The following is an 18,232-nucleotide window of genomic DNA, read 5'->3' as shown; positions in this document are numbered from 1 at the left end:
CAGGCCTCTTGGACAGGTTGAGAGATAAAAAAATAATAATTCCCATGCAGTCTCAATGGCGGAGTGCGGGCCGGGGAATAGGCCTCTTGGCCGGGGTGAATATGTTGGAACGCAGCGCGCGTAAATAGAAGCGGCTGGAGGTACCGGGGGCGAAGCCCGCCCCGGCCCGGAGGCCGAGTTAAAAAAAATAATAATCCCCGTTCAGTCTCAATGGCGGGGTGCGGGCCGGCCCGGCGGCGAGTGCGGCGGGCAGCAGGCCTCTTGGACAGGTTGAGAGATAAAAAAATAATAATTCCCGTACAGTCTCAATGGCGGGGTGCGGGCCGGGGAATAGGCCTCTTGGCCGGGGTGAATAGTTTTGGAACACGGCCCGCGGAAATAGTAGCGGCTGGAGGTACCGGGGGCGATGCCCGCCCCGGCCCGGCGGCCAAGTTAAAAAAATAAATAATCCCCGTTCAGTCTCAATGGCAGGGTGCGGGCCGGCCCGGCGGCGATTGCGGCGGCCAGCAGGCCTCTTGGACAGGTTGAGAGATAAAAAAATAATAATTCCCATGCAGTCTCAATGGCGGGGTGCGGGCCGGGGAATAGGCCTCTTGGCCGGGGTGAATAGTGTTGGAACACGGCCCGCGGAAATAGTAGCGGCTGGAGGTACCGGGGGCGATGCCCGCCCCGGCCCGGCGGCCAAGTTAAAAAAATAAATAATCCCCGTTCAGTCTCAATGGCAGGGTGCGGGCCGGCCCGGCGGCGATTGCGGCGGGCAGCAGGCCTCTTGGACAGGTTGAGAGATAAAAAAATAATAATTCCCGTGCAGTCTCAATGGCGGGGTGCGGGCCGGGGAATAGGCCTCTTGGCCGGGGTGAATAGTGTTGGAACACGGCCCGCGGAAATAGTAGCGGCTGGAGGTACCGGGGGCGATGCCCGCCCCGGGCCGGCGGCCAAGTTAAAAAAATAAATAATCCCCGTTCAGTCTCAATGGCAGGGTGCGGGCCGGCCCGGCGGCGAGTGCGGCGGGCAGCAGGCCTCTTGGACAGGTTGAGAGATAAAAAAATAATAATTCCCGTTCAGTCTCAATGGCAGGGTGCGGGCCGGCCCGGCGGCGATTGCGGCGGGCAGCAGGCCTCTTGGACAGGTTGAGAGATAAAAAAATAATAATTCCCATGCAGTCTCAATGGCGGGGTGCGGGCCGGGGAATAGGCCTCTTGGCCGGGGTGAATATGTTGGAACGCGGCGCGCGTAAATAGAAGCGGCTGGAGGTACCGGGGGCGAAGCCCGCCCCGGCCCGGAGGCCGAGTTAAAAAAAATAATAATCCCCGTTCAGTCTCAATGGCGGGGTGCGGGCCGGCCCGGCGGCGAGTGCGGCGGGCAGCAGGCCTCTTGGACAGGTTGAGAGATAAAAAAATAATAATTCCCGTGCAGTCTCAATGGCGGGGTGCGGGCCGGGGAATAGGCCTCTTGGCCGGGGTGAATAGTGTTGGAACACGGCCCGCGGAAATAGTAGCGGCTGGAGGTACCGGGGGCGATGCCCGCCCCGGCCCGGCGGCCAAGTTAAAAAAATAAATAATCCCCGTTCAGTCTCAATGGCAGGGTGCGGGCCGGCCCGGCGGCGAGTGCGGCGGGCAGCAGGCCTCTTGGACAGGTTGAGAGATAAAAAAATAATAATTCCCGTGCAGTCTCAATGGCGGGGTGCGGGCCGGGGAATAGGCCTCTTGGCCGGGGTGAATAGTGTTGGAACACGGCCCGCGGAAATAGTAGCGGCTGGAGGTACCGGGGGCGATGCCCGCCCCGGCCCGGCGGCCAAGTTAAAAAAATAAATAATCCCCGTTCAGTCTCAATGGCAGGGTGCGGGCCGGCCCGGCGGCGATTGCGGCGGGCAGCAGGCCTCTTGGACAGGTTGAGAGATAAAAAAATAATAATTCCCATGCAGTCTCAATGGCGGGGTGCGGGCCGGGGAATAGGCCTCTTGGCCGGGGTGAATAGTGTTGGAACACAGCCCGCGGAAATAGTAGCGGCTGGAGGTACCGGGGGCGATGCCCGCCCCGGCCCGGCGGCCAAGTTAAAAAAATAAATAATCCCCGTTCAGTCTCAATGGCAGGGTGCGGGCCGGCCCGGCGGCGATTGCGGCGGGCAGCAGGCCTCTTGGACAGGTTGAGAGATAAAAAAATAATAATTCCCATGCAGTCTCAAAGGCGGGGTGCGGGCCGGGGAATAGGCCTCTTGGCCGGGGTGAATAGTGTTGGAACACAGCCCGCGGAAATAGTAGCGGCTGGAGGTACCGGGGGCGATGCCCGCCCCGGCCCGGCGGCCAAGTTAAAAAAATAAATAATCCCCGTTCAGTCTCAATGGCAGGGTGCGGGCCGGCCCGGCGGCGATTGCGGCGGGCAGCAGGCCTCTTGGACAGGTTTAGAGATATAAAAATAATAATTCCCGTGCAGTCTCAATGGCGGGGTGCGGGCCGGCCCGGCGGACGAGTGTGGCCGGGGAAGAGGCCTCTTGGCCGGGGTGAATATGTTGGAACGCGGCGCGCGTAAATAGAAGCGGCTGGAGGTACCGGGGGCGAAGCCCGCCCCGGCCCGGAGGCAGAGTTAAAAAAAATAATAATCCCCGTTCAGTCTCAATGGCGGGGTGCGGGCCGGCCCGGCGGCGAGTGCGGCGGGCAGCAGGCCTCTTGGACAGGTTGAGAGATAAAAAAATAATAATTCCCGTGCAGTCTCAATGGCGGGGTGCGGGCCGGCCCGGCGGACGAGTGTGGCCGGGGAAGAGGCCTCTTGGCCGGGGTGAATATGTTGGAACGGCGAACGTAAATAGAAGCGGCTGGAGGTACCGGGGGCGAAGCCCGCCCCGGCCCGGAGGCCGAGTTAAAAAAAATAATAATCCCCGTTCAGTCTCAATGGCGGGGTGCGGGCCGGCCCGGCGGCGAGTGCGGCGGGCAGCAGGCCTCTTGGACAGGTTGAGAGATAAAAAAATAATAATTCCCATGCAGTCTCAATGGCGGGGTGCGGGCCGGGGAATAGGCCTCTTGGCCGGGGTGAATAGTGTTGGAACACGGCCCGCGGAAATAGTAGCGGCTGGAGGTACCGGGGGCGATGCCCGCCCCGGGCCGGCGGCCAAGTTAAAAAAATAAATAATCCCCGTTCAGTCTCAATGGCAGGGTGCGGGCCGGCCCGGCGGCGATTGCGGCGGGCAGTAGGCCTCTTGGACAGGTTTAGAGATAAAAAAATAATAATTCCCGTGCAGTCTCAATGGCGGGGTGCGGGCCGGGGAATAGGCCTCTTGGCCGGGGTGAATAGTGTTGGAACACGGCCCGCGGAAATAGTAGCGGCTGGAGGTACCGGGGGCGATGCCCGCCCCGGGCCGGCGGCCAAGTTAAAAAAATAAATAATCCCCGTTCAGTCTCAATGGCAGGGTGCGGGCCGGCCCGGCGGCGAGTGCGGCGGGCAGCAGGCCTCTTGGACAGGTTGAGAGATAAAAAAATAATAATTCCCGTTCAGTCTCAATGGCAGGGTGCGGGCCGGCCCGGCGGCGATTGCGGCGGGCAGCAGGCCTCTTGGACAGGTTGAGAGATAAAAAAAATAATAATTCCCATGCAGTCTCAATGGCGGGGTGCGGGCCGGGGAATAGGCCTCTTGGCCGGGGTGAATATGTTGGAACGCGGCGCGCGTAAATAGAAGCGGCTGGAGGTACCGGGGGCGTAGCCCGCCCCGGCCCGGAGGCAGAGTTAAAAAAAATAATAATCCCCGTTCAGTCTCAATGGCGGGGTGCGGGCCGGCCCGGCGGCGAGTGCGGCGGGCAGCAGGCCTCTTGGACAGGTTGAGAGATAAAAAAATAATAATTCCCGTGCAGTCTCAATGGCGGGGTGCGGGCCGGGGAATAGGCCTCTTGGCCGGGGTGAATAGTGTTGGAACACGGCCCGCGGAAATAGTAGCGGCTGGAGGTACCGGGGGCGATGCCCGCCCCGGCCCGGCGGCCAAGTTAAAAAAATAAATAATCCCCGTTCAGTCTCAATGGCAGGGTGCGGGGCGGCCCGGCGGCGAGTGCGGCGGGCAGCAGGCCTCTTGGACAGGTTGAGAGATAAAAAAATAATAATTACCGTTCAGTCTCAATGGCAGGGTGCGGGCCGGCCCGGCGGCGATTGCGGCGGGCAGCAGGCCTCTTGGACAGGTTGAGAGATAAAAAAAATAATAATTCCCATGCAGTCTCAATGGCGGGGTGCGGGCCGGGGAATAGGCCTCTTGGCCGGGGTGAATATGTTGGAGCGCGCCGCGCGTAAATAGAAGCGGCTGGAGGTACCGGGGGCGAAGCCCGCCCCGGCCCGGAGGCCGAGTTAAAAAAAATAATAATCCCCGTTCAGTCTCAATGGCGGGGTGCGGGCCGGCCCGGCGGCGAGTGCGGCGGGCAGCAGGCCTCTTGGACAGGTTGAGAGATAAAAAAATAATAATTCCCGTGCAGTCTCAATGGCGGGGTGCGGGCCGGGGAATAGGCCTCTTGGCCGGGGTGAATAGTGTTGGAACACGGCCCGCGGAAATAGTAGCGGCTGGAGGTACCGGGGGCGATGCCCGCCCCTGCGGCCAAGTTAAAAAAATAAATAATCCCCGTTCAGTCTCAATGGCGGGGTGCGGGCCGGCCCGGCGGCGATTGCGGCGGGCAGCAGGCCTCTTGGACAGGTTGAGAGATAAAAAAATAATAATTCCCGTGCAGTCTCAATGGCGGGGTGCGGGCCGGGGAATAGGCCTCTTGGCCGGGGTGAATAGTGTTGGAACACGGCCCGCGGAAATAGTAGCGGCTGGAGGTACCGGGGGCGATGCCCGCCCCGGCCCGGCGGCCAAGTTAAAAAAATAAATAATCCCGTTCAGTCTCAATGGCAGGGTGCGGGCCGGCCCGGCGGCGATTGCGGCGGGCAGCAGGCCTCTTGGACAGGTTGAGAGATAAAAAAATAATAATTCCCATGCAGTCTCAATGGCGGGGTGCGGGCCGGGGAATAGGCCTCTTGGCCGGGGTGAATATGTTGGAACGCGGCGCGCGTAAATAGAAGCGGCTGGAGGTACCGGGGGCGATGCCCGCCCCGGGCCGGCGGCCAAGTTAAAAAAATAAATAATCCCCGTTCAGTCTCAATGGCAGGGTGCGGGCCGGCCCGGCGGCGAGTGCGGCGGGCATCAGGCCTCTTGGACAGGTTGAGAGATAAAAAAATAATAATTCCCGTTCAGTCTCAATGGCAGGGTGCGGGCCGGCCCGGCGGCGATTGCGGCGGGCAGCAGGCCTCTTGGACAGGTTGAGAGATAAAAAAATAATAATTCCCATGCAGTCTCAATGGCGGGGTGCGGGCCGGGGAATAGGCCTCTTGGCCGGGGTGAATATGTTGGAACGCGGCGCGCGTAAATAGAAGCAGCTGGAGGTACCGGGGGCGAAGCCCGCCCCGGCCCGGAGGCCGAGTTAAAAAAAATAATAATCCCCGTTCCAGTCTCAATGGCGGGGTGCGGGCCGGCCCGGCGGCGAGTGCGGCGGGCAGCAGGCCTCTTGGACAGGTTGAGAGATAAAAAAATAATAATTCCCGTGCAGTCTCAATGGCGGGGTGCGGGCCGGGGAATAGGCCTCTTGGCCGGGGTGAATAGTGTTGGAACACGGCCCGCGGAAATAGTAGCGGCTGGAGGTACCGGGGGCGATGCCCGCCCCGGCCCGGCGGCCAAGTTAAAAAAATAAATAATCCCGTTCAGTCTCAATGGCAGGGTGCGGGCCGGCCCGGCGGCGATTGCGGCGGGCAGCAGGCCTCTTGGACAGGTTGAGAGATAAAAAAATAATAATTCCCGTGCAGTCTCAATGGCGGGGTGCGGGCCGGGGAATAGGCCTCTTGGCCGGGGTGAATAGTGTTGGAACACGGCCCGCGGAAATAGTAGCGGCTGGAGGTACCGGGGGCGATGCCCGCCCCGGGCCGGCGGCCAAGTTAAAAAAATAAATAATCCCCGTTCAGTCTCAATGGCAGGGTGCGGGCCGGCCCGGCGGCGAGTGCGGCGGGCAGCAGGCCTCTTGGACAGGTTGAGAGATAAAAAAATAATAATTCCCGTTCAGTCTCAATGGCAGGGTGCGGGCCGGCCCGGCGGCGATTGCGGCGGGCAGCAGGCCTCTTGGACAGGTTGAGAGATAAAAAAATAATAATTCCCATGCAGTCTCAATGGCGGGGTGCGGGCCGGGGAATAGGCCTCTTGGCCGGGGTGAATATGTTGGAACGCGGCGCGCGTAAATAGAAGCGGCTGGAGGTACCGGGGGCGAAGCCCGCCCCGGCCCGGAGGCCGAGTTAAAAAAAATAATAATCCCCGTTCAGTCTCAATGGCGGGGTGCGGGCCGGCCCGGCGGCGAGTGCGGCGGGCAGCAGGCCTCTTGGACAGGTTGAGAGATAAAAAAATAATAATTCCCGTGCAGTCTCAATGGCGGGGTGCGGGCCGGGGAATATTTCTCTTGGCCGGGGTGAATAGTGTTGGAACACGGCCCGCGGAAATAGTAGCGGCTGGAGGTACCGGGGGCGATGCCCGCCCCTGCGGCCAAGTTAAAAAAATAAATAATCCCCGTTCAGTCTCAATGGCGGGGTGCGGGCCGGCCCGGCGGCGATTGCGGCGGGCAGCAGGCCTCTTGGACAGGTTGAGAGATAAAAAAATAATAATTCCCGTGCAGTCTCAATGGCGGGGTGCGGGCCGGGGAATAGGCCTCTTGGCCGGGGTGAATAGTGTTGGAACACGGCCCGCGGAAATAGTAGCGGCTGGAGGTACCGGGGGCGATGCCCGCCCCGGGCCGGCGGCCAAGTTAAAAAAATAAATAATCCCCGTTCAGTCTCAATGGCAGTGTGCGGGCCGGCCCGGCGGCGAGTGCGGCGGGCAGCAGGCCTCTTGGACAGGTTGAGAGATAAAAAAATAATAATTCCCGTTCAGTCTCAATGGCAGGGTGCGGGCCGGCCCGGCGGCGATTGCGGCGGGCAGCAGGCCTCTTGGACAGGTTGAGAGATAAAAAAATAATAATTCCCATGCAGTCTCAATGGCGGGGTGCGGGCCGGGGAATAGGCCTCTTGGCCGGGGTGAATATGTTGGAACGCGGCGCGCGTAAATAGAAGCGGCTGGAGGTACCGGGGGCGAAGCCCGCCCCGGCCCGGAGGCCGAGTTAAAAAAAAATAATAATCCCCGTTCAGTCTCAATGGCGGGGTGCGGGCCGGCCCGGCGGCGAGTGCGGCGGGCAGCAGGCCTCTTGGACAGGTTGAGAGATAAAAAAATAATAATTCCCGTGCAGTCTCAATGGCGGGGTGCGGGCCGGGGAATAGGCCTCTTGGCCGGGGTGAATAGTGTTGGAACACGGCCCGCGGAAATAGTAGCGGCTGGAGGTACCGGGGGCGATGCCCGCCCCGGCCCGGCGGCCAAGTTAAAAAAATAAATAATCCCCGTTCAGGCTCAATGGCAGGGTGCGGGCCGGCTCGGCGGCGATTGCGGCGGGCAGCAGGCCTCTTGGACAGGTTGAGAGATAAAAAAAATAATAATTCCCGTGCAGTCTCAATGGCGGGGTGCGGGCCGGGGAATAGGGCTCTTGGCCGGGGTGAATAGTGTTGGAACACGGCCCGCGGAAATAGTAGCGGCTGGAGGTACCGGGGGCGATGCCCGCCCCGGCCCGGCGGCCAAGTTAAAAAAATAAATAATCCCCGTTCAGTCTCAATGGCAGGGTGCGGGCCGGCCCGGCGGCGAGTGCGGCGGGCAGCAGGCCTCTTGGACAGGTTGAGAGATAAAAAAATAATAATTCCCGTGCAGTCTCAATGGCGGGGTGCGGGCCGGGGAATAGGCCTCTTGGCCGGGGTGAATAGTGTTGGAACACGGCCCGCGGAAATAGTAGCGGCTGGAGGTACCGGGGGCGATGCCCGCCCCGGGCCGGCGGCCAAGTTAAAAAAATAAATAATCCCCGTTCAGTCTCAATGGCAGGGTGCGGGCCGGCCCGGCGGCGAGTGCGGCGGGCAGCAGGCCTCTTGGACAGGTTGAGAGATAAAAAAATAATAATTCCCGTTCAGTCTCAATGGCAGGGTGCGGGCCGGCCCGGCGGCGATTGCGGCGGGCAGCAGGCCTCTTGGACAGGTTGAGAGATAAAAAAATAATAATTCCCATGCAGTCTCAATGGCGGGGTGCGGGCCGGGGAATAGGCCTCTTGGCCGGGGTGAATATGTTGGAACGCGGCGCGCGTAAATAGAAGCGGCTGGAGGTACCGGGGGCGAAGCCCGCCCCGGCCCGGAGGCCGAGTTAAAAAAAATAATAATCCCCGTTCAGTCTCAATGGCGGGGTGCGGGCCGGCCCGGCGGCGAGTGCGGCGGGCAGCAGGCCTCTTGGACAGGTTGAGAGATAAAAAAATAATAATTCCCGTGCAGTCTCAATGGCGGGGTGCGGGCCGGGGAATAGGCCTCTTGGCCGGGGTGAATAGTGTTGGAACACGGCCCGCGGAAATAGTAGCGGCTGGAGGTACCGGGGGCGATGCCCGCCCCGGCCCGGCGGCCAAGTTAAAAAAATAAATAATCCCCGTTCAGTCTCAATGGCAGGGTGCGGGCCGGCCCGGCGGCGAGTGCGGCGGGCAGCAGGCCTCTTGGACAGGTTGAGAGATAAAAAAATAATAATTCCCGTGCAGTCTCAATGGCGGGGTGCGGGCCGGGGAATAGGCCTCTTGGCCGGGGTGAATAGTGTTGGAACACGGCCCGCGGAAATAGTAGCGGCTGGAGGTACCGGGGGCGATGCCCGCCCCGGCCCGGCGGCCAAGTTAAAAAAATAAATAATCCCCGTTCAGTCTCAATGGCAGGGTGCGGGCCGGCCCGGCGGCGATTGCGGCGGGCAGCAGGCCTCTTGGACAGGTTGAGAGATAAAAAAATAATAATTCCCATGCAGTCTCAATGGCGGGGTGCGGGCCGGGGAATAGGCCTCTTGGCCGGGGTGAATAGTGTTGGAACACAGCCCGCGGAAATAGTAGCGGCTGGAGGTACCGGGGGCGATGCCCGCCCCGGCCCGGCGGCCAAGTTAAAAAAATAAATAATCCCCGTTCAGTCTCAATGGCAGGGTGCGGGCCGGCCCGGCGGCGATTGCGGCGGGCAGCAGGCCTCTTGGACAGGTTGAGAGATAAAAAAATAATAATTCCCATGCAGTCTCAAAGGCGGGGTGCGGGCCGGGGAATAGGCCTCTTGGCCGGGGTGAATAGTGTTGGAACACAGCCCGCGGAAATAGTAGCGGCTGGAGGTACCGGGGGCGATGCCCGCCCCGGCCCGGCGGCCAAGTTAAAAAAATAAATAATCCCCGTTCAGTCTCAATGGCAGGGTGCGGGCCGGCCCGGCGGCGATTGCGGCGGGCAGCAGGCCTCTTGGACAGGTTTAGAGATATAAAAATAATAATTCCCGTGCAGTCTCAATGGCGGGGTGCGGGCCGGCCCGGCGGACGAGTGTGGCCGGGGAAGAGGCCTCTTGGCCGGGGTGAATATGTTGGAACGCGGCGCGCGTAAATAGAAGCGGCTGGAGGTACCGGGGGCGAAGCCCGCCCCGGCCCGGAGGCAGAGTTAAAAAAAATAATAATCCCCGTTCAGTCTCAATGGCGGGGTGCGGGCCGGCCCGGCGGCGAGTGCGGCGGGCAGCAGGCCTCTTGGACAGGTTGAGAGATAAAAAAAATAATAATTCCCGTGCAGTCTCAATGGCGGGGTGCGGGCCGGCCCGGCGGACGAGTGTGGCCGGGGAAGAGGCCTCTTGGCCGGGGTGAATATGTTGGAACGGCGAACGTAAATAGAAGCGGCTGGAGGTACCGGGGGCGAAGCCCGCCCCGGCCCGGAGGCCGAGTTAAAAAAAATAATAATCCCCGTTCAGTCTCAATGGCGGGGTGCGGGCCGGCCCGGCGGCGAGTGCGGCGGGCAGCAGGCCTCTTGGACAGGTTGAGAGATAAAAAAATAATAATTCCCATGCAGTCTCAATGGCGGGGTGCGGGCCGGGGAATAGGCCTCTTGGCCGGGGTGAATAGTGTTGGAACACGGCCCGCGGAAATAGTAGCGGCTGGAGGTACCGGGGGCGATGCCCGCCCCGGGCCGGCGGCCAAGTTAAAAAAATAAATAATCCCCGTTCAGTCTCAATGGCAGGGTGCGGGCCGGCCCGGCGGCGATTGCGGCGGGCAGTAGGCCTCTTGGACAGGTTTAGAGATAAAAAAATAATAATTCCCGTGCAGTCTCAATGGCGGGGTGCGGGCCGGGGAATAGGCCTCTTGGCCGGGGTGAATAGTGTTGGAACACGGCCCGCGGAAATAGTAGCGGCTGGAGGTACCGGGGGCGATGCCCGCCCCGGCCCGGCGGCCAAGTTAAAAAAATAAATAATCCCCGTTCAGTCTCAATGGCAGGGTGCGGGCCGGCCCGGCGGCGAGTGCGGCGGGCAGCAGGCCTCTTGGACAGGTTGAGAGATAAAAAAATAATAATTCCCGTTCAGTCTCAATGGCAGGGTGCGGGCCGGCCCGGCGGCGATTGCGGCGGGCAGCAGGCCTCTTGGACAGGTTGAGAGATAAAAAAAATAATAATTCCCATGCAGTCTCAATGGCGGGGTGCGGGCCGGGGAATAGGCCTCTTGGCCGGGGTGAATATGTTGGAACGCGGCGCGCGTAAATAGAAGCGGCTGGAGGTACCGGGGGCGTAGCCCGCCCCGGCCCGGAGGCAGAGTTAAAAAAAATAATAATCCCCGTTCAGTCTCAATGGCGGGGTGCGGGCCGGCCCGGCGGCGAGTGCGGCGGGCAGCAGGCCTCTTGGACAGGTTGAGAGATAAAAAAATAATAATTCCCGTGCAGTCTCAATGGCGGGGTGCGGGCCGGGGAATAGGCCTCTTGGCCGGGGTGAATAGTGTTGGAACACGGCCCGCGGAAATAGTAGCGGTTGGAGGTACCGGGGGCGATGCCCGCCCCGGCCCGGCGGCCAAGTTAAAAAAATAAATAATCCCCGTTCAGTCTCAATGGCAGGGTGCGGGGCGGCCCGGCGGCGAGTGCGGCGGGCAGCAGGCCTCTTGGACAGGTTGAGAGATAAAAAAATAATAATTACCGTTCAGTCTCAATGGCAGGGTGCGGGCCGGCCCGGCGGCGATTGCGGCGGGCAGCAGGCCTCTTGGACAGGTTGAGAGATAAAAAAAATAATAATTCCCATGCAGTCTCAATGGCGGGGTGCGGGCCGGGGAATAGGCCTCTTGGCCGGGGTGAATATGTTGGAGCGCGCCGCGCGTAAATAGAAGCGGCTGGAGGTACCGGGGGCGAAGCCCGCCCCGGCCCGGAGGCCGAGTTAAAAAAAATAATAATCCCCGTTCAGTCTCAATGGCGGGGTGCGGGCCGGCCCGGCGGCGAGTGCGGCGGGCAGCAGGCCTCTTGGACAGGTTGAGAGATAAAAAAATAATAATTCCCGTGCAGTCTCAATGGCGGGGTGCGGGCCGGGGAATAGGCCTCTTGGCCGGGGTGAATAGTGTTGGAACACGGCCCGCGGAAATAGTAGCGGCTGGAGGTACCGGGGGCGATGCCCGCCCCTGCGGCCAAGTTAAAAAAATAAATAATCCCCGTTCAGTCTCAATGGCGGGGTGCGGGCCGGCCCGGCGGCGATTGCGGCGGGCAGCAGGCCTCTTGGACAGGTTGAGAGATAAAAAAATAATAATTCCCGTGCAGTCTCAATGGCGGGGTGCGGGCCGGGGAATAGGCCTCTTGGCCGGGGTGAATAGTGTTGGAACACGGCCCGCGGAAATAGTAGCGGCTGGAGGTACCGGGGGCGATGCCCGCCCCGGCCCGGCGGCCAAGTTAAAAAAATAAATAATCCCGTTCAGTCTCAATGGCAGGGTGCGGGCCGGCCCGGCGGCGATTGCGGCGGGCAGCAGGCCTCTTGGACAGGTTGAGAGATAAAAAAATAATAATTCCCATGCAGTCTCAATGGCGGGGTGCGGGCCGGGGAATAGGCCTCTTGGCCGGGGTGAATATGTTGGAACGCGGCGCGCGTAAATAGAAGCGGCTGGAGGTACCGGGGGCGATGCCCGCCCCGGGCCGGCGGCCAAGTTAAAAAAATAAATAATCCCCGTTCAGTCTCAATGGCAGGGTGCGGGCCGGCCCGGCGGCGAGTGCGGCGGGCATCAGGCCTCTTGGACAGGTTGAGAGATAAAAAAATAATAATTCCCGTTCAGTCTCAATGGCAGGGTGCGGGCCGGCCCGGCGGCGATTGCGGCGGGCAGCAGGCCTCTTGGACAGGTTGAGAGATAAAAAAATAATAATTCCCATGCAGTCTCAATGGCGGGGTGCGGGCCGGGGAATAGGCCTCTTGGCCGGGGTGAATATGTTGGAACGCGGCGCGCGTAAATAGAAGCAGCTGGAGGTACCGGGGGCGAAGCCCGCCCCGGCCCGGAGGCCGAGTTAAAAAAAATAATAATCCCCGTTCCAGTCTCAATGGCGGGGTGCGGGCCGGCCCGGCGGCGAGTGCGGCGGGCAGCAGGCCTCTTGGACAGGTTGAGAGATAAAAAAATAATAATTCCCGTGCAGTCTCAATGGCGGGGTGCGGGCCGGGGAATAGGCCTCTTGGCCGGGGTGAATAGTGTTGGAACACGGCCCGCGGAAATAGTAGCGGCTGGAGGTACCGGGGGCGATGCCCGCCCCGGCCCGGCGGCCAAGTTAAAAAAATAAATAATCCCGTTCAGTCTCAATGGCAGGGTGCGGGCCGGCCCGGCGGCGATTGCGGCGGGCAGCAGGCCTCTTGGACAGGTTGAGAGATAAAAAAATAATAATTCCCGTGCAGTCTCAATGGCGGGGTGCGGGCCGGGGAATAGGCCTCTTGGCCGGGGTGAATAGTGTTGGAACACGGCCCGCGGAAATAGTAGCGGCTGGAGGTACCGGGGGCGATGCCCGCCCCGGGCCGGCGGCCAAGTTAAAAAAATAAATAATCCCCGTTCAGTCTCAATGGCAGGGTGCGGGCCGGCCCGGCGGCGAGTGCGGCGGGCAGCAGGCCTCTTGGACAGGTTGAGAGATAAAAAAATAATAATTCCCGTTCAGTCTCAATGGCAGGGTGCGGGCCGGCCCGGCGGCGATTGCGGCGGGCAGCAGGCCTCTTGGACAGGTTGAGAGATAAAAAAATAATAATTCCCATGCAGTCTCAATGGCGGGGTGCGGGCCGGGGAATAGGCCTCTTGGCCGGGGTGAATATGTTGGAACGCGGCGCGCGTAAATAGAAGCGGCTGGAGGTACCGGGGGCGAAGCCCGCCCCGGCCCGGAGGCCGAGTTAAAAAAAATAATAATCCCCGTTCAGTCTCAATGGCGGGGTGCGGGCCGGCCCGGCGGCGAGTGCGGCGGGCAGCAGGCCTCTTGGACAGGTTGAGAGATAAAAAAATAATAATTCCCGTGCAGTCTCAATGGCGGGGTGCGGGCCGGGGAATATTTCTCTTGGCCGGGGTGAATAGTGTTGGAACACGGCCCGCGGAAATAGTAGCGGCTGGAGGTACCGGGGGCGATGCCCGCCCCTGCGGCCAAGTTAAAAAAATAAATAATCCCCGTTCAGTCTCAATGGCGGGGTGCGGGCCGGCCCGGCGGCGATTGCGGCGGGCAGCAGGCCTCTTGGACAGGTTGAGAGATAAAAAAATAATAATTCCCGTGCAGTCTCAATGGCGGGGTGCGGGCCGGGGAATAGGCCTCTTGGCCGGGGTGAATAGTGTTGGAACACGGCCCGCGGAAATAGTAGCGGCTGGAGGTACCGGGGGCGATGCCCGCCCCGGGCCGGCGGCCAAGTTAAAAAAATAAATAATCCCCGTTCAGTCTCAATGGCAGGGTGCGGGCCGGCCCGGCGGCGAGTGCGGCGGGCAGCAGGCCTCTTGGACAGGTTGAGAGATAAAAAAATAATAATTCCCGTTCAGTCTCAATGGCAGGGTGCGGGCCGGCCCGGCGGCGATTGCGGCGGGCAGCAGGCCTCTTGGACAGGTTGAGAGATAAAAAAATAATAATTCCCATGCAGTCTCAATGGCGGGGTGCGGGCCGGGGAATAGGCCTCTTGGCCGGGGTGAATATGTTGGAACGCGGCGCGCGTAAATAGAAGCGGCTGGAGGTACCGGGGGCGAAGCCCGCCCCGGCCCGGAGGCCGAGTTAAAAAAAAAAAATAATCCCCGTTCAGTCTCAATGGCGGGGTGCGGGCCGGCCCGGCGGCGAGTGCGGCGGGCAGCAGGCCTCTTGGACAGGTTGAGAGATAAAAAAATAATAATTCCCGTGCAGTCTCAATGGCGGGGTGCGGGCCGGGGAATAGGCCTCTTGGCCGGGGTGAATAGTGTTGGAACACGGCCCGCGGAAATAGTAGCGGCTGGAGGTACCGGGGGCGATGCCCGCCCCGGCCCGGCGGCCAAGTTAAAAAAATAAATAATCCCCGTTCAGGCTCAATGGCAGGGTGCGGGCCGGCTCGGCGGCGATTGCGGCGGGCAGCAGGCCTCTTGGACAGGTTGAGAGATAAAAAAAATAATAATTCCCGTGCAGTCTCAATGGCGGGGTGCGGGCCGGGGAATAGGGCTCTTGGCCGGGGTGAATAGTGTTGGAACACGGCCCGCGGAAATAGTAGCGGCTGGAGGTACCGGGGGCGATGCCCGCCCCGGCCCGGCGGCCAAGTTAAAAAAATAAATAATCCCCGTTCAGTCTCAATGGCAGGGTGCGGGCCGGCCCGGCGGCGAGTGCGGCGGGCAGCAGGCCTCTTGGACAGGTTGAGAGATAAAAAAATAATAATTCCCGTGCAGTCTCAATGGCGGGGTGCGGGCCGGGGAATAGGCCTCTTGGCCGGGGTGAATAGTGTTGGAACACGGCCCGCGGAAATAGTAGCGGCTGGAGGTACCGGGGGCGATGCCCGCCCCGGCCCGGCGGCCAAGTTAAAAAAATAAATAATCCCGTTCAGTCTCAATGGCAGGGTGCGGGCCGGCCCGGCGGCGATTGCGGCGGGCAGCAGGCCTCTTGGACAGGTTGAGAGATAAAAAAATAATAATTCCCATGCAGTCTCAATGGCGGGGTGCGGGCCGGGGAATAGGCCTCTTGGCCGGGGTGAATATGTTGGAACGCGGCGCGCGTAAATAGAAGCGGCTGGAGGTACCGGGGGCGAAGCCCGCCCCGGCCCGGAGGCCGAGTTAAAAAAAATAATAATCCCCGTTCAGTCTTAATGGCGGGGTGCGGGCCGGCCCGGCGGCGAGTGCGGCGGGCAGCAGGCCTCTTGGACAGGTTGAGAGATAAAAAAATAATAATTCCCGTGCAGTCTCAATGGCGGGGTGCGGGCCGGGGAATAGGCGTCTTGGCCGGGGTGAATAGTGTTGGAACACGGCCCGCGGAAATAGTAGCGGCTGGAGGTACCGGGGGCGATGCCCGCCCCGGCCCGGCGGCCAAGTTAAAAAAATAAATAATCCCGTTCAGTCTCAATGGCAGGGTGCGGGCCGGCCCGGCGGCGATTGCGGCGGGCAGCAGGCCTCTTGGACAGGTTGAGAGATAAAAAAATAATAATTCCCATGCAGTCTCAATGGCGGGGTGCGGGCCGGGGAATAGGCCTCTTGGCCGGGGTGAATATGTTGGAACGCGGCGCGCGTAAATAGAAGCGGCTGGAGGTACCGGGGGCGAAGCCCGCCCCGGCCCGGAGGCCGAGTTAAAAAAAATAATAATCCCCGTTCAGTCTCAATGGCGGGGTGCGGGCCGGCCCGGCGGCGAGTGCGGCGGGCAGCAGGCCTCTTGGACAGGTTGAGAGATAAAAAAATAATAATTCCCGTGTAGTCTCAATGGCGGGGTGCGGGCCGGGGAATAGGCCTCTTGGCCGGGGTGAATAGTGTTGGAACACGGCCCGCGGAAATAGTAGCGGCTGGAGGTACCGGGGGCGATGCCCGCCCCGGCCCGGCGGCCAAGTTAAAAAAATAAATAATCCCCGTTCAGTCTCAATGGCAGGGTGCGGGCCGGCCCGGCGGCGATTGCGGCGGGCAGCAGGCCTCTTGGACAGGTTGAGAGATAAAAAAATAATAATTCCCATGCAGTCTCAATGGCGGGGTGCGGGCCGGGGAATAGGCCTCTTGGCCGGGGTGAATAGTGTTGGAACACGGCCCGCGGAAATAGTAGCGGCTGGAGGTACCGGGGGCGATGCCCGCCCCGGGCCGGCGGCCAAGTTAAAAAAATTAATAATCCCCGTTCAGTCTCAATGGCAGGGTGCGGGCCGGCCCGGCGGCGAGTGCGGCGGGCAGCAGGCCTCTTGGACAGGTTGAGAGATAAAAAAATAATAATTCCCGTTCAGTCTCAATGGCAGGGTGCGGGCCGGCCCGGCGGCGATTGCGGCGGGCAGCAGGCCTCTTGGACAGGTTGAGAGATAAAAAAATAATAATTCCCATGCAGTCTCAATGGCGGGGTGCGGGCCGGGGAATAGGCCTCTTGGCCGGGGTGAATATGTTGGAACGCGGCGCGCGTAAATAGAAGCGGCTGGAGGTACCGGGGGCGAAGCCCGCCCCGGCCCGGAGGCCGAGTTAAAAAAAATAATAATCCCCGTTCAGTCTCAATGGCGGGGTGCGGGCCGGCCCGGCGGCGAGTGCGGCGGGCAGCAGGCCTCTTGGACAGGTTGAGAGATAAAAAAATAATAATTCCCGTGCAGTCTCAATGGCGGGGTGCGGGCCGGGGAATAGGCCTCTTGGCCGGGGTGAATAGTGTTGGAACACGGCCCGCGGAAATAGTAGCGGCTGGAGGTACCGGGGGCGATGCCCGCCCCGGCCGGCGGCCAAGTTAAAAAAATAAATAATCCCCGTTCAGTCTCAATGGCAGGGTGCGGGCCGGCCCGACGGCGATTGCGGCGGGCAGCAGGCCTCTTGGACAGGTTGAGAGATAAAAAAATAATAATTCCCGTGCAGTCTCAATGGCGGGGTGCGGGCCGGGGAATAGGCCTCTTGGCCGGGGTGAATAGTGTTGGAACACGGGCCGCGGAAATAGTAGCGGCTGGAGGTACCGGGGGCGATGCCCGCCCCGGGCCGGCGGCCAAGTTAAAAAAATTAATAATCCCCGTTCAGTCTCAATGGCAGGGTGCGGGCCGGCCCGGCGGCGAGTGCGGCGGGCAGCAGGCCTCTTGGACAGGTTGAGAGATAAAAAAATAATAATTCCCGTTCAGTCTCAATGGCAGGGTGCGGGCCGGCCCGGCGGCGATTGCGGCGGGCAGCAGGCCTCTTGGACAGGTTGAGAGATAAAAAAATAATAATTCCCATGCAGTCTCAATGGCGGGGTGCGGGCCGGGGAATAGGCCTCTTGGCCGGGGTGAATATGTTGGAACGCGGCGCGCGTAAATAGAAGCGGCTGGAGGTACCGGGGGCGAAGCCCGCCCCGGCCCGGAGGCCGAGTTAAAAAAAATAATAATCCCCGTTCAGTCTCAATGGCGGGGTGCGGGCCGGCCCGGCGGCGAGTGCGGCGGGCAGCAGGCCTCTTGGACAGGTTGAGAGATAAAAAAATAATAATTCCCGTGCAGTCTCAATGGCGGGGTGCGGGCCGGGGAATAGGCCTCTTGGCCGGGGTGAATAGTGTTGGAACACGGCCCGCGGAAATAGTAGCGGCTGGAGGTACCGGGGGCGATGCCCGCCCCGGGCCGGCGGCCAAGTTAAAAAAATAAATAATCCCCGTTCAGTCTCAATGGCAGGGTGCGGGCCGGCCCGGCGGCGAGTGCGGCGGGCAGCAGGCCTCTTGGACAGGTTGAGAGATAAAAAAATAATAATTCCCGTGCAGTCTCAATGGCGGGGTGCGGGCCGGGGAATAGGCCTCTTGGCCGGGGTGAATAGTGTTGGAACACGGCCCGCGGAAATAGTAGCGGCTGGAGGTACCGGGGGCGATGCCCGCCCCGGCCCGGCGGCCAAGTTAAAAAAATAAATAATCCCCGTTCAGTCTCAATGGCAGGGTGCGGGCCGGCCCGGCGGCGATTGCGGCGGGCAGCAGGCCTCTTGGACAGGTTGAGAGATAAAAAAATAATAATTCCCATGCAGTCTCAATGGCGGGGTGCGGGCCGGGGAATAGGCCTCTTGGCCGGGGTGAATAGTGTTGGAACACAGCCCGCGGAAATAGTAGCGGCTGGAGGTACCGGGGGCGATGCCCGCCCCGGCCCGGCGGCCAAGTTAAAAAAATAAATAATCCCCGTTCAGTCTCAATGGCAGGGTGCGGGCCGGCCCGGCGGCGATTGCGGCGGGCAGCAGGCCTCTTGGACAGGTTGAGAGATAAAAAAATAATAATTCCCATGCAGT

The sequence above is a fragment of the Hippocampus zosterae genome, chromosome 17 (assembly GCF_025434085.1).
Source record: "Hippocampus zosterae strain Florida chromosome 17, ASM2543408v3, whole genome shotgun sequence".
NCBI lineage: Eukaryota > Metazoa > Chordata > Actinopteri > Syngnathiformes > Syngnathidae > Hippocampus > Hippocampus zosterae.
This window is presented reverse-complemented; position numbering follows the sequence as displayed.